This window comes from Copadichromis virginalis, linkage group LG15 (genome assembly GCF_057382275.1).
Source record: "Copadichromis virginalis isolate Kocher_CV1m ecotype Utaka linkage group LG15, C_Virginalis_male_GT1.1, whole genome shotgun sequence".
NCBI classification, from domain to species: domain Eukaryota; kingdom Metazoa; phylum Chordata; class Actinopteri; order Cichliformes; family Cichlidae; genus Copadichromis; species Copadichromis virginalis.
The window spans coordinates 3572232-3587215 of NC_140632.1; the positions used below are offsets into that span (position 1 = coordinate 3572232).

General features: G+C 44.1%; 1 protein-coding gene across 4 annotated transcripts in view; it reads right to left on the minus strand.

Annotated features, from left to right (window-relative positions):
• Nucleotides 1–14984, minus strand: part of runx2b (RUNX family transcription factor 2b) — a 124378-nt gene that overhangs the window by 22338 nt on the left and 87056 nt on the right. The window lies entirely within an intron of this gene.

Consider the following 14984-nt stretch of genomic DNA (forward strand, 5'->3'; position numbering starts at 1 on the left):
TTTTTTTTTAAAAACAAAACAAAAAGTGCTACATACATCCTTACATCATAACAAAACAGAACAAATAAATTAAAATAAATAAAAATCACACTTTAACTTTTATGGCTGACATACTCTTTATGCCTGCTGCACTGAAAACAGTGAGAGGGCCTACTTAGCTTGTCCCTCTTGTGTCTACTGTAGAGGGCATCATTTACCCTCTGTGAGCCTCTATATCTCAGCCGGCACTCATCACCCACCCCACCCTCAGCCCTGATTACCCATCGGTCTCCCAATGAGACTTTTCTGGATGCCACATCACACATCAGCATGTGTACTGCCACTCTGTGTTCCATTTCCATTGCTCCCAAACAGGCTTTTATTGCAATGAGTCTTTAAGACAAAGAGCTTTGATACTCCAGGCCTGTTTCAAAATAAATGGGACAAGTGGGAGGCACAGCTGTTGGGTTATTTGGATCCAGTCAGAGCCTTTGTAGCTTGTTTTTATGTTGTAAAGTTAGATGCAGTTTTATATACTTTGCTAAAGATTGCAGTGTTGTAAGAGAAATAATGTAATTCACCGTACACTACAGCCCGAGCGCTTGAAATAAGTCAAGTTCTTAAGTTTCACAAGCAAGTATGTGTGCACATATACATGTCTATTAAGTTGTGTGTGAGTGTGAGGATGTGGGAGGAATATATATATATAATGTCGGAAAGCACTGACACGCATCTGGCACCTCGTCATGTGGACGGAGGAGGGGGGGGCGAGTGATTGAGTTACGCTTCCCTTCTGTGTGCCCCAAACACCAGAAATATGGTTCACATTGTCCAACATTCTCAAAGATCATCTAACAATTCATGGATGGATAAATGTGAATAGTAGTAATTAAATCTGTAATAGTGATAAACATGGACTTGCAGGAACCATGGAGCCGGTTATCCCAACAGAGTTAAGTTTCAGCTCTGATAATATCGCTTTTTTATCGTTGAGTAAATGTAGAGTAATGTGGAAAACACCCTTAATGTTGTAGTGGAATCTAGTTTAGGAAATTTAAAGGAGGAGGGCCAATTTCATGCCATCAGCCAAATCAGCCTTATTACTTTAAATCCTGACTTAAATTTGAAGTGGAACTGTCAATGTGCACGTTCTATGAATAACAGACCCTTTAATGAGAACATTACACAAACTCACCAACTTTTCTAAGTCAAACTAATCATGCCTAAATTTAGATTTGCTGCACTCTGTTATTGTCCCATCAGAGGCAACGTAATTTTCCCGGCCCAACCCCAGGGCCCCAAACAGCCCCCCCCCTCCCTACCTAGCCGTGCTTTAAACTCTGACAAGCTCAGCTCATCAAAGAGTGTTTGTCCCATCTGACTCCGCTTTGCTTCTCCGCTGCACATCCAGCATCTGTCTTCCAGCTCCCTACAGGATACGGTCCACACTCATACAGCGCGAGGGCTTTTTACCGTCTGGCTCTCTGTCATTCAGAGGTATTGGGCAAAATCTGCACAAGTTCAAAACGTTTGATGTTCCAGAGATGTGACGGAAAGATGGCGTTAATGTGCCAGAATAATCCGTTCAATAAAAAAAGAACATACCATGCCTACCAAAATAACATTTTAGGAACCCGACAACTTTTGATTAAATGCGAATGCTGGAAGGTTTCGGGCAGAATTGGCCTTTTAAGGATACTCCGCTGATCCTCCTCAGCATAAACTGATTTCATATGATGTAGTAATGAATCTAGCATAAAGCCGTTTAGCTTTTCAGTGGTTCTGCTGCTTGCCTGGTGCACAGCTGGATCGTCTCTCTCAGCTCTGGTATTATTCATCTACTGTGTTACACTGGCTTGGAGTCACTGCACAGTAGGAGAAGTCACTAACAGTGAGGAACCACAGTATAGCACATCGAGCAGGATGTGCGTTTTATGATTTATGGTAATATTGTATTTCGGCAGCTCAGTTTCAATTATTTGTTTTCAATAAAAATCAAACTTAGCTGACATTCTCTTGACTAATTTTCCTGTCGAGATATCAAGCGAGTAATAAAAGTTTCTGTTCTCGTTCCCACTTGGAATGACAAAGAGTGTGTGAACCGCTAATATGTGCACACATCCACCGCCTATAATGTTGTCAGCAAACGAACTGCGCAAAAGCTTCTCCCGGCGCGTCTGTGACCTTCACATCTCCCTCGCTGTTTGACATTCAAAGGGACGCATTCAGACACGTACTTACGAGGCGCGCGTATCCTCGCTGTGAACAACACCTCATTAAGGAAGATGACAAGACACAGGGCTCAGTGTTTCAGCTAGAAATGTGTGTAAACTTTCCAGTTTAAGCAGGAAACAACCAACTATGAAAATACGCTCACTTTTAGCTTTCTTAGAAAAATAATTTGTAACATTACGGTCATATAGCCTCACTCTTTCGCTTCTTCATAAGCATATACTGTACTCTCATCCAAGAGGAAAAGCACAGCCACTTAAGACTCGGGATTAAGACTCCATTTCACAGTGCTGCATTTTTCAAGACACTTAATTATAGCCTTCTAGAGGAGCGCAGTGACGAGGCCCAGGCTTTTTCAGCTCTAACGGGATGTTTCCATGTTTGGCAGGCCACCAGCCAAATGGCCTGCCAGCAAGCCAATCAGAGAGCCCACCAGGCTCTGCAACAAAGCAGCCAGAGATCCAGCACACGATCCAATCGACCAAACCGACCCGGAGAACAGGCATGTAGCTGCAGAACCAACTAAACTAGTGGGCCGGTTAGTTAGCCAGCAGAGGAGGATGACGACGGACAGAAACTTTGTTCCTTGTGACCTCATCGACACAACCTCAGCGACTCACATCCCAGCGCTGATCCCAGATCATAGCTAAGCCCTTAATGACTGTTTGTGATCGAGGCCGTGACATCACTGTAAACTGTTAGGACGAGGACAGCACGTTCTGTGGTGTGTGAGTGTGTGTTTGTGCGTGTCTCTATGCAACTGCCTTCACAGAGAGCAAACCCAAAATACATTAAACTCTGAGAAAGCCGGACCGGCGACTGCGCCCTCGAAGTCTTACATATGTATACATGCGCTTCGCTGAGGGGTACAGAAAGTTGTCTGATATTTTTGCTCAGTTTTTGAAATGGCACGGAGCAGCGTGGAAAGAGATGGAGACACGGAGGGGGCGGCTGCTCGCTGCTTGTGGCAGGAGGGTAAAGAGGGAGGGAGGGTGGGAGGGGTATAAAGACAATTTCCTCTCTGCTCTTATTGCTCTGACTGTCTGCCGCCTACTGCCTTCACGGAGGTCCCTAATTGAGATCACTTGTACTTAAAAATAGGAACAAAAAAGGAACTTCTGTGGGCTGGAAGATGGAGAGGAGAAAATAAAGCAGCAATATGTGACGAAGGCTGCCATTAAAGAGTCCCAATGATAGATCTGAGTGGGGCGCAGAGCTGAGAACTCTTTCTGCGTCTGCCAGGGAACCTTCAGATGTTGACGTGTCACACACCACCTGCTGTCACTTCGCTTAAACCGTGCATGTGGAAGAGTGTATTTGTAGGTTTTCTGTATGTGCGTGTGTGTGGGTGGGTGTTTGGCTCTTTGATGGGGTAGGGTGACAGTGCCTGTGGCTGAAGCCAAAAACATGCCAAAAAGGGGTACTTCAGTTTTTCCACTTTTACATGCAAGTGTTTGTAGGCATTTCACAGTTTGTCTTTACATTGCTTGCAAAAGAACACTCTCAAAGCCATCAAGCATATCTGGGCAACCCCTCGCCATGCAGCTTGTGTATCATTAGCTATGCTATTATTAGTCTTTCACTTTAATTCAGCCGTTTCACCAATCAAACTCTAGCTGGAGCAGCTTTTCCCAGACTTGGTCCCAGAATGTCCTTAAAGCTGTGCTGGTTTCCCCTTTAAACAGTCTATCACTCAATCAGGTCTGATCCTGCTATTAATCAAACAATGAGCCCCTCTCCTTGGAGACCAGTTTGACAGATTGGCTTGAAGGCAACGCAGCGTATCCAGGAGTGGTACTGGACCACTGCTGGGAACAGGAACCCTGTAAAGAGCGTTTTTCTTGGACCGGGACCTTCTGTAGGTGCTAAAGACAATACAGACACTCGGGCTAGGCCAACATTCCACTTTACACTTTTCCCTTCCTCTGTGTATTTCACTGGTCTACTTCCCCTCTGCAAACTAGCCGGCTAGTATCAAAATATTTATAGTACATCTGCAAGACATGCTGTTCTCATGTATCCAGGCCGTTTAGCCCTGTGTTCATTATGCGAGGTAAAACTAATACCAGATTTACAGGGGGAGATTTCTCTCTGTTCTCCCCGTCCGTGTAGCACGATTGAGGATGATTTATGTGAGGTATGGACGCACAGGCGAGATAGATAGAGTGACTTCATGGCAAGAGGCAAACAGCCTGCAGCCCAGACTAGCACTCGCAGGGGGGGTATTGGCTATCACTTGCCCATTTCCACCCTTTCAGCTGAGTGTAGAGGAAGGTAAGGATGGAAAGGCAGTGGCTGGAAACAGGGGAGGAAAAGGAAGGAGACAGGAGGATGTATGCATGTATGTATATACACAGAGGTGGGGTGGAGGAATGTCCAAGGGAACTGGGTCCAAATTGAGGTACGGGGGTGTAGAAGAGGTCCAGATGGAGGGGGGAAAATTCTGTCATGGATGCTCAATTGCACACAGACATAAACATCTAGCCATAGATCGAGTAAGCCCACGCCTAGATATGTCCCATATACATTTCTTGTTTGGGAGCTTTAGAATTTGTATTAAATATACCGTTTATTTTGCTTGGCTGTCATGGATGGACTTTTAAAGCTCGTGTAGAAAAGCTTAGGACGAAGTTCTGGCATCAATTCGCTTCCTCCTTTTTGGGAGATAATCGACATCAAAATGTCAGTCAAGTGAATATGTCCAGTGCCGAGACAATAGCCAATCAGATAAAGAGAAAATGAAAACAACAGTAATGGGCAGGCAGCGCGAGCAAGCCACTGCAGTCGGTGTGCGTCGAGAGTGTTTGGATCTCGCTTTTTTTTCCTGATCTCTTCCTGATCGCAGTCCAGCTCGGAGCAGCTCCAAAACACTGAGTCTGAACTCCACAACCTGGAGCAGTACACACCAGTTTAAATTCCAAACCATTCAGATGTCAAAATGGCCCCGGGACGCCTTGGCTTTTGACGTGTAGGATGAGATGTTGCTAAATGACTTAAAGAGTTAAGTTGAATCTGTCACGGCTGATGCAGCTCACTCAGAGATTGGCTTTTGCCTAAAACCTTAGCCTATAATTACACCGAGACTATTAGGCTACTGGTCAGAAATGAGTCACAGAGAGGTGGGGGTGCGGAGAAAAAGAGCCGGGTGGATGGAGTTCACTTTCATAGCTTCCAGCCTGAGATGTCCTTAGACAAAATCAATTCCAGTCATCTTCGGAAAAAAGGGTTCAGCGAAAGAAAGCATCATCAAAGCAAAGGGAAATTTACCAGAAGATAAACGACTATTGTCTGATTATTCGACCTGTGACCCTGTATTTTCCACATACACTCAGAAACGTTGCCTGTTATTCCAGGACGAGGACTTCTCTTCCCCAAGCTGAGACTCTGATGACGCCAGCCTTATAGCGCCTAACTCGAGTCCTAAACAGAGTCTCATCAACTGCTGGGTCCCACAGGGAGCATCAATCACATTGTGAAACACTGTCCTTCAAACACAATCTATTCTGCGGTGTTGCATTATGGCAAAGCTGAGAATGTGAACGTCACACACTTATAAAAAAAATCTCTCTCTGGCAACGGGGCTGCTGGGATGTGGTTTCAAACTGACAATTAAATTGTCCGCTCGGAATACGTTGTCACTCTGGAAACACGAGATTTACGGCGAATAATTTTGAGAGAACTGATCAGCTTAAATATTTGAACCGGATTTTATGGCACCATAGATCACCCTGATACACTCTTGCATCCTCAAGAGGCTTAAAACTGTCCCCAGTAGTTGCAGAACTCATTTACAGGCAATTAAAGAAGCTCCTCTCACTCAGATACGTTTTATGGAAGCCTATCACAAATGAAACCCTGTTTTTGCACTGCTCCTACTAAGAAGGCAAACGTATACATTCACATCGAATATCTACAAAACACAGGGCCTTATCATAAGGCTCCTCGAAGCATACTTCAGGTTACACAAACCAACTTGCAGAAGGAAAGAAAACCTTAGAATCATAAAAGTGATACACAGGGTTAGAAGCTGTAAACATTAAGCCTGTGTTTACATTGCAAGGGATTCTTTTTCATCAGTAATAGCCTCACACTGTGAGCCTGATGATTGGGTAATATTTATTATGAGCCCTTAGGGTGTGCTTCCCTTTCAGCCTCTCTTATGTCTATAAAACCTTTTACCCTTAGCTCAACTGTAGCACAGACAAGCTCCCATTAGAACCTGATTGTATATGGGCTTTAAAGTGTGCTTCTATAATGCCTTTAGTGTGCATAGGTCATGTGCACATGTGCTCATGTGCATGTGTGTGTACCTTATGCGTGCATGTGTGTAGCAGTAAACGGGCTGGCTCGGAGACTCTGGTTAACCAGACTATAATTTGGAGGCCCAGTGAAGACTCCCAGCAGCCTCTCACTGTTTGTTTACCAGAGAGACCAACTCTACTGTTTCTGCTGCATCTGCAGGGTCCTGCAGGAAAAGGGCGTATCTGTCTGGTGGTGTGTGCATAAAAAAAGTGTGGAGGTGTAATTCTGTGCGTAATGAAGAATTCATGTGAAAGTGACAAGAATAGGTCCGTGAACAGGTCGTGTGTGAGCGTTATAAATGCTATGTGAATGATCAGTTTCCTCAAAATTCCCACTGTGCTTATTTTTCAAAGAACCAGGGCCCCGACTAAGCTGAAGAACTTTCAACAACCCTCCCTGTCCTTTCTTCCTCGTGCATCTTAAAGCTACAGTAAATCAATGCAAGAATATACATTCACTACTCCTTCTATTCTGAAATGGCAGCTTTGTCATAAATAAGAAAACAAAAAAAGAGCCAAACTTTGCTAAAAAAGCACCCTTGCATTAAAAAGGGTTTGTCAGCAAAAAATGACTGCTATTTTTGTTTGTGCTGAGGGTAATTCTCCTGAGACTAAACTGCTCGCTTTGTGTCCCATTTGGGCTTTTTTCACCCCCACCAACCCTCCTCCAAAGCAGGAATAAAAAGAAAACAATGCAATTCAAAAGACCAGAGCTCCCAGCCTGTCATTTAGCTGTAACTTTGAATTGTCTTTGCTCCCTGTGTGAGCTGTTTTCTTTCACACGCATGCACACACACACACACACACACACACACACACACACACACACACACACACACACACACACACACACACACACACACACACACACACTGAGTTGTTGCAGCATCCTAAAATTTCATCATGAGAGAGGAAGAAACACCGAGGAGAGCAACTTTCAAAATATCACTCTAATAAAATATTCCAGCTCCTCTGGGATCCTCCTTTGCTCGTTCAGCATCAGGAGAAGTGAAGTGGAAAAGGCCTGTTATTGGTCTGTTTCCTTTGGGGAAAGACACCAAACGGGCTGAACAGAGCAACAGCTGAAGGAAAACTTTTAACTGCGACAACAAAATGAACTACAGACGACTGTAAGGGAGCAGCTGTCTGGGTGAGTGACAGGATTCGAGCCTGCTCCGGTGAGGATCAGACACCATGTATGTATATAGACTTTGATCAGACGCCGCTGCTTGTCGGAGCGCCGTGATCGGATTGAATGTGTGTAAACTGGAACAGCTCAGGGATCAACGTAAACACAGCAGCTATGTTCTCAAAAAGATGTCACAGGAAAGTCCTTTGAAACAACCTGAAATGTAACGTAGGGGATTTCTGCACTGCTGTTCCAGCAGAAATTGTTCGAAACTTTCCCACCTTTGCTTTTTTTCCCACAAGCAAGAGTCACGCAGACTTTAGAAAGTCTGAGAAACTATAAGACAGAAAACCTGAGTAGTTCCACTTTATCATTTTTAGCATTTATGAGACAAAGATTAAAATGTAATAAGTGATCATACACTTATGATATATGATTATGAGATCTTGCACTTAGTAATAAATATCATTAGACAGAGACTTGGATCTGAGACTTAATTTATTTCTCTTATCTCTTACTTCTAAATACAACTTACAAACTCTGTGAATTGCTGAATGCCCAGCTGAAATGTAGTAATTATACATGATTTTGGTTTGGACCTTTAAATCATTTAATTATTTATAAATCAAATATATACACACCGCGTACTTCTACACAGGTCATCGCTGTTCCAAGGGGAAAACTGGTAATTGTGGAAAAAAATTTTTGTCACTTGTAACCAGAACAAAAATTAAACAATTTGCAATCTCGATCTCATGCACAAAACAAGCGACGCCAGTGAGTTTCTAGCAACAGCCACCTGGTAACATCGATTTCGAACGCCACGCTCGCTGCTCCTTGTGCAAGTTCGTGTACTGATGTAACTAAACGCTGTGGAAACTCTTTGAAAACTGGTTCGTTTAACGGAGGTGGAACCCGTGGGTTTTAACTTGGTAATCAGCATATATTAGCAGAATGCGGAAAAAAAATATTGGCAAAATTCAGTATTGTAACGTCTTAATCAGGCATTAAACTGACTTTAAATGTAAATGTATTTATAAAAACTTTAATCCAATTGGAGCTTTTTGGTTTAAAAGCAGGTGTATATATATTTTGGCTTCATTTGTTCTAGTCAGTTGAGGACACTCTCGCGAGCGCCCTCTAACTACGGTCAGTTTCTGCATAATGGCGCTGACGCTCCATGAGTACTGAAAGCAGTCGGTTGCGATGCGGCGACCAAAGAATCGAACGTGAAGCGACTTTGGGCGAAAAACCCCCCACAGGTGCTGGAAGGTGGGCAGGACCCAAGCTAAACTTTTCTCAACTTCCAGGTGACTACCAGTAAAAGTGAAGAATACCATTGAATAACATATACATATACATTAAACGGTCACCTAGGCAACTGCCGCCTGCAATGTCCACGAGCGACCAGTCATCAGTTTCAAAGCGATGTGTGACGAGCAAATAGCTTCCAACGTGCACGCAGATTAACAGGAAGTGAACAGGTACTTCATAGGTTGCCTTAGGCTAAGTATATTATCTATACTACACTCCTAATAAATCCTAGCAGTGGGGGTGGGGGAGCTGAGGAGTATTTTTTTTCCTCTCTTTCTCTCTGGAGGCCACTTTACAAATGAGAGCTACCTTTTTCTAGCTTCCCTCGTCTCCCCCCGGGGACTTGTCAATATCAGCTACACACACTACTCGAAGTTCAAAGGCTTGCAGCCCACTGCACACACCTACACACACTCTCCGGGCCTCCTTTTGTGTCTCGGGGGGATATTTAATTTCAGTGTCTCTGCACACATCTGAATAAGTCTCCATGCCAGCTTGTGTGTGCCACAGGTGGTACGGTGCTGGTGACTCTGATTACTGTGGTGACCAAAGCATCGCCGCCCATCACGTTTGTCATCAACCTTTTCCTGAAAGCGTGGGTGGGAGGGGAAGGATAAAGGGACGACTTAAGGAGAAGCAGAAGGAGGAAGGGATGAAGGGAGGCGAGGAAGGTAAATGAGGGTAAATAGCCGCCCCCACAGTGCCATATGGGAGGTGGTTTGTACGAGTCAATTTTGTACTTGCCTCTTGAGTGCAAACTGATCCTTCCTTTTGTATCATATCCCAGTCTCATTTACTCTTTTTCTTCCTCCGAATGTCTTCTTCTTTCTCTCTAATTTTCTCACTTTTTACTCCCTTCTGAAACATGAAAGAGTAAACATTTGACCCTTCTCTTCCACGCACAGGCACCGAGAGTTGTCAGGCCACCTTAAAAGCCTCGCGTGGGCGTCGCTGAGTGGGTGGGCTCTCTGATTTTCAGGTGTATTTGATCTGTTGTATTCACACCTCAGCACTGGCAGAGGGGGCCCACTGTGTGGGCAGGTAATTTGAGCAAATTAGGAGATGGGGCCTGTGCACTATTAATGACACCCTTATACCCTCCAATGCACGTCCGTCTATTGTTCCCTCCTCTGCACACCTTTCTTTTCTTCCGCTCCAAGTCCCCCGGTCCCATCTGCGCCTCCAGCTCAACGCCCACCCTCAGTCCCTCTAAAGTCCCACTGTGTGGAATGCACACACACGGTGCACATGGGGGCGGCAGAAGGGGGGGATTGGTTCCAGGTGCCAGTTTGAGCGAGAGCATTAATCAAGCAGACAGATCCTCCTGTCACACACGCACCTTTAATGTGCACGCACAATAGAAACTACAAAACCCACCTGCCATTATTCAGCGACTTTGCTACATGCCAAACGTCTGTTTAAGTTACCAAATTTGTCCCTAAATGTTTTTTATAAGAGTGCTATGTGATAAAAGGAAAATACTTGAGAGAAAGTCAGCGCTGATACTGATGTCTGGACACGTTGTAACAAGGTGCTCCACTGATGTCAGCTCAGCCCTCTTTGATGCTCCTTTGCTCATCTTCTTCACCTTCTCCTCAAAAACTGAGCACAATCCCGACTGTCTGTGTTGACACTCCTACGCGTTAGAGGTTACACCAACTAAATAATCAGAATTGCTTCAGTGCATTAGTGCTGGAAAGTAAGGTTATATATTTAGGAGTCTGGCCTGAGTCGGAGGGGATACCGCATTCCTTTAAGATTAAACTAACAAGCCAAAAAACCTGCCCTTTTCTCCGGCACGGGGAAGAACAGGTAAGGCCTTGTGTAGATGCTGTGGCCACGCTCTCACTCACATCGTTACACGCTGAACCCAAACATCCAGGAGGCTCAACACTCCATATTTCCCCGTTATAGAAACACGGGAGTGTGGAAGCAAGGCCGCCTCGGCCTATTTGAAAGGGGGGCAACGGGGGAAACGCTGCTATTCAAGCCTTTCCTGTGGTTTGCCATATCAGCTCCGCTTTAAGTCATCTTCTGACTTAAACAACTAAAATAAAACATAAATGCCAAGAAGAAAAAAAATGGAGGATGTGAAAAGAAAGAGCAGACTGCTTTATAATACTGGTATTATGTTTCATTAGGGTGAAGCCGTTCCAAGATAGACCAAATTTTCAAAGTGTTAGGTAGTTACTTCCTCTCTGAGGGCTTATATCGGATAACGGTAATTCACCCAGCTTGATGCTATTGAAATGGATGAGTGGCTGCAGGATCTTGTTAAGTGTGAAAATAGCACAGCGACGCTTTAAAAGCTTCACTGGTTAACGCAATGGCATTAAGCTACCCAGTAATTATGGTGCATTTAAAAATCATAGCTATGTGCAGAATGAGTTTGCAACGCTATCCAAAAATACGCACCAATTTGGCTCTCATCTCGCCAAAACACCAACGGCATATTGAACATTTGCACTGATTTATAGCAAGCGAGGCGTTAGCACTTTTTTTAAGCAAGCGTTCAAATGTTTATTGGCCCTTTAAGGAGATTGTTTTTGAGTCTAATGTCAATGCTTTGAATAGGCAGAACGATAAGCACTCAGCTGGCAGGTTACCTTATCATAATAGTGTAATTAGCCCCAGAGCGACTGAATATTAGGACAGAACAAGAGATAATATACAGTGCACTGTGAGTATTTACACTGAGTTCTACATTTGTTGTTGCAGTCTGCATATTAGAGATGAGAGTAATCTCCCTCATTTCACTGCTTTATTTTGAAAGTAGTGAAGCAGACATTGTACCACATCGAGACCACAAAGCACAGCGATTCACAGCAAAGACACCGCATTTATAATTTCAGAAAGCAGCAGAGGCTTTCTCAACGTTCGTTCCCCTTTAGTAAAGTATATCAACCCTTTATTATTTTTTAAAATGACAGAAAACTCTCCACAACTTTCACATCACACTCGATTTTCAGACCGTAAAAATCACAGCTTACGTTATTCCCACGACGCTTTCATTTAGACTTTAATAACAGCCTAAAGTCTATTTTTGGGCACAATCAGCCTCACATTCACAGTACATTTGAGAGAATTACACACCAATTAATCTATCTTTGATTAAACCCCGATCACATTAACACTCCCTGATTACCCCGAGGAATCATGTAGGCTAATGTAAACCATCAGCACTAATAAGTTCTAATAGCTGGCGCAGCTCGCAAACACAAACAGCGCTATTTTACTCCATCAATATGACCCTGCTGGGATTAAATAGCATGTTTGCCTCAGAGGTACAATTAAGCGATGCTAAATAGAGTTCCTTTGAGCCTGGAGTTAAGGGAAGAGTCTCCGCTGCACAGTAGCAGCCAGTGAAGCCCTCACATCGTCCTCCCCCCACTCCATCCCCCGGCATTTTCAAATTACCTATTGATGAGTGGGCTTCACGTCTCTCCACGGGTGGATGAGGGGGTGGGAGGGGTGAGGCGAACGGGTGGGAGGTGGTGGTGGTGGTGCGGTGGGATGTCTGGTTCACTTTTAAGACGTCTCCAAGAAGCAGGCCTGTGGTTAGATCTAAGGCAACACTTATGCAACAGAAGCTCCCTTTCTCAAATACATATATACGGTTTCCCTGCAAATTATCCGAGATTTTCTTCGGGGGGGAAAGTTTTCCGCCTGGAGTTTTCAGATATTTACTCACATCGTCCCCGCTTTCTTTCTTTTGATGTTGTTGATTCGGGTCCGTCTGTGTGTAAGCACTCCTTTTCCCCCCCCTCTCGACTGCGACTGCACGGCTTTGCCGAACGATAATTGCTCCCATGACTTAATTGTCTATATGTAATTAAGTTTGTAATAGAGAAAAGAGGCACTTAAATGTTCCCCGGAGAGGCACGGTGGCTGAGTGGGTGCCACACATGTTGAAGATTATTCTGCCCTCTCCATCTGATCTGCCAGTATGAGGAGTTATAAAAAAAATGTATTCAAAGCAATTAAATTAAAATTGCCTCATGTAAATGCCAAGACAAATTTTAATGAGCCCCCTCTACTTTAATTTGGAATATTTGCCCGTTCCCTCAAGTCAGCTCAATTTATCGCTGCACGGGAATGTAGGCTCGACTCTAAATTAAAAATGTCCTTAATGAACACAAATATACAGACGGATGGAGTAATGTGGCTTTCTAACTACAAAAACAGTATTTTGTGCTCTCGGCAAACCGGCTGACGCTGGGCAAAATGATCCAGGAGAAACACGGGAGCGGGGGGACTTGAAGAAAATATGTAAAATCAACAAAAGTCAACGCTCCAGCTCTCTTTATATCCACTTCATGCATTTTAAGTTCACAGGAACTGATAAGGATGCTTACAGATGTAAATATTTATGCCACAAAATCCACGTTTTACGTTCTTATGCAAGTCAAATGAGTTCAACGTTACTTTTTCCCCTTCCTTTTTTTGTTTGGCTAAAGCAAAAAAATATCCAGGGTGCCATTCCTAATTTTTTGCCAGTTCAGATGCAGCACAGTACACTACATTTATTTATTCAGAATTATAAATACAACAGAAAAAACTGGTGGTCTTGCAAAATCACACCGTGCCGTCAGGGGGGCTTTTTGTGGTTGCACTGACAGATTTACTACCCAGATGTTCATAAACAGGGGCAAAGTCAATGAGGCGTGGCACGGCATCAATCAGCAAACCTTGATGTCTGAGAACTGATCAGGGATTATCATCCTTATGGGGTGTCTTCTCTACCTGAGCATCTGCACACATCTGCTCTTCTCTCTTCACCGTCTGCCTCTCCCACGGCGTGCTTTCAATTTCCTGCACTGCTGCTCCTCTCCTCTCCTTCTCCTGCGCTCCGACCCCCTCCACCGCCCTCCCCCCCCGAGACACGGCGAAAGGTCAGGAGGTTAACATGGTAATAGGTGGTGGTGATTGGTAGAAGACGCTCACTCTCTCCCAGCTTTCAGAGTGTATTAGGAGCCACCCTGCTTCTGTGCGGAGCAGGAGCCCAGAAGAACAGCTGTGTCTGACCACCGAGCGACTTCTTAAAAACATCTTTTAAACATTTGATTTGGACAAGACGAGCGGGAGGCTATGGACCGGAGCGGGAGGCAGGAGGGCGGCGGGTTGGGGGGGGGGGGGGAGAGGAGGAGGTCGTCTATTAAGCTGAGCCTGTCTATTTCTTGTGTCGCAAGGGAAGGAAAATGTTTGTTTAAATTTGAAAATTCATCTTGTAAACCATTTATTTTGCTGATTGAATTAGACTGTGTAAAGAAGCTGTCACAGTACAATAGAGCAAACCCAAAACACAGGCTGCAGCCTGGAGAACGCAAGCTGGCCTTCACAGGTAGTTGAAAATCATTAGGTTGTCACTGCTACCGTTCACAGGTTTTTGGATTTGTTTTGCTTCTACTTCCATATAGATCCACTTCAGGAAGGAGGCACAATCTTGTATTTATTTGGAAGATATGATATTAAGAATATATATTATTAGATATTAGATCATCACATTAAGAATAACGTAATTATTTCTTTGGTTGTAAAAGTGCAAATTAAGAGCTTCTTACACACACGAAAGACATTTCATCTTTTTATCCGTTTGTGTAGAAGTGAATAAAGTCAAACACAATCACTGTGATACGTTTACATTAATCATTACAGACTTAAGCACCGAATTCATAGAAAGGAAGTCAGCATGGATCAACTTCGTGTTCAATCTGGATTTATGTCTGTCGAGTAAATGCTCCCTGGAGCCTGCAGAAATCGACACCGATTAATTAACGACAGCAGCGCAACTAAACAATTTCAGGAAGCGATTACAGATCTTTCTTGGCAAACTAATCAATACTTCTTCTCTATGCGCAAGCACAGGCGCCCAACACACACAGCCCAGTAATCCCCCCACATCTTGTTCCAATGCTCCACTGTAAACTCCCTTGTGCAGCGTCTGTTTACGTCTGTCAAAAATATCACCCGTGCCTTTGTTTTTGGTTCCGCAATGGCATCGCTTTGTAAATCTAAGGGTATGTTGCACA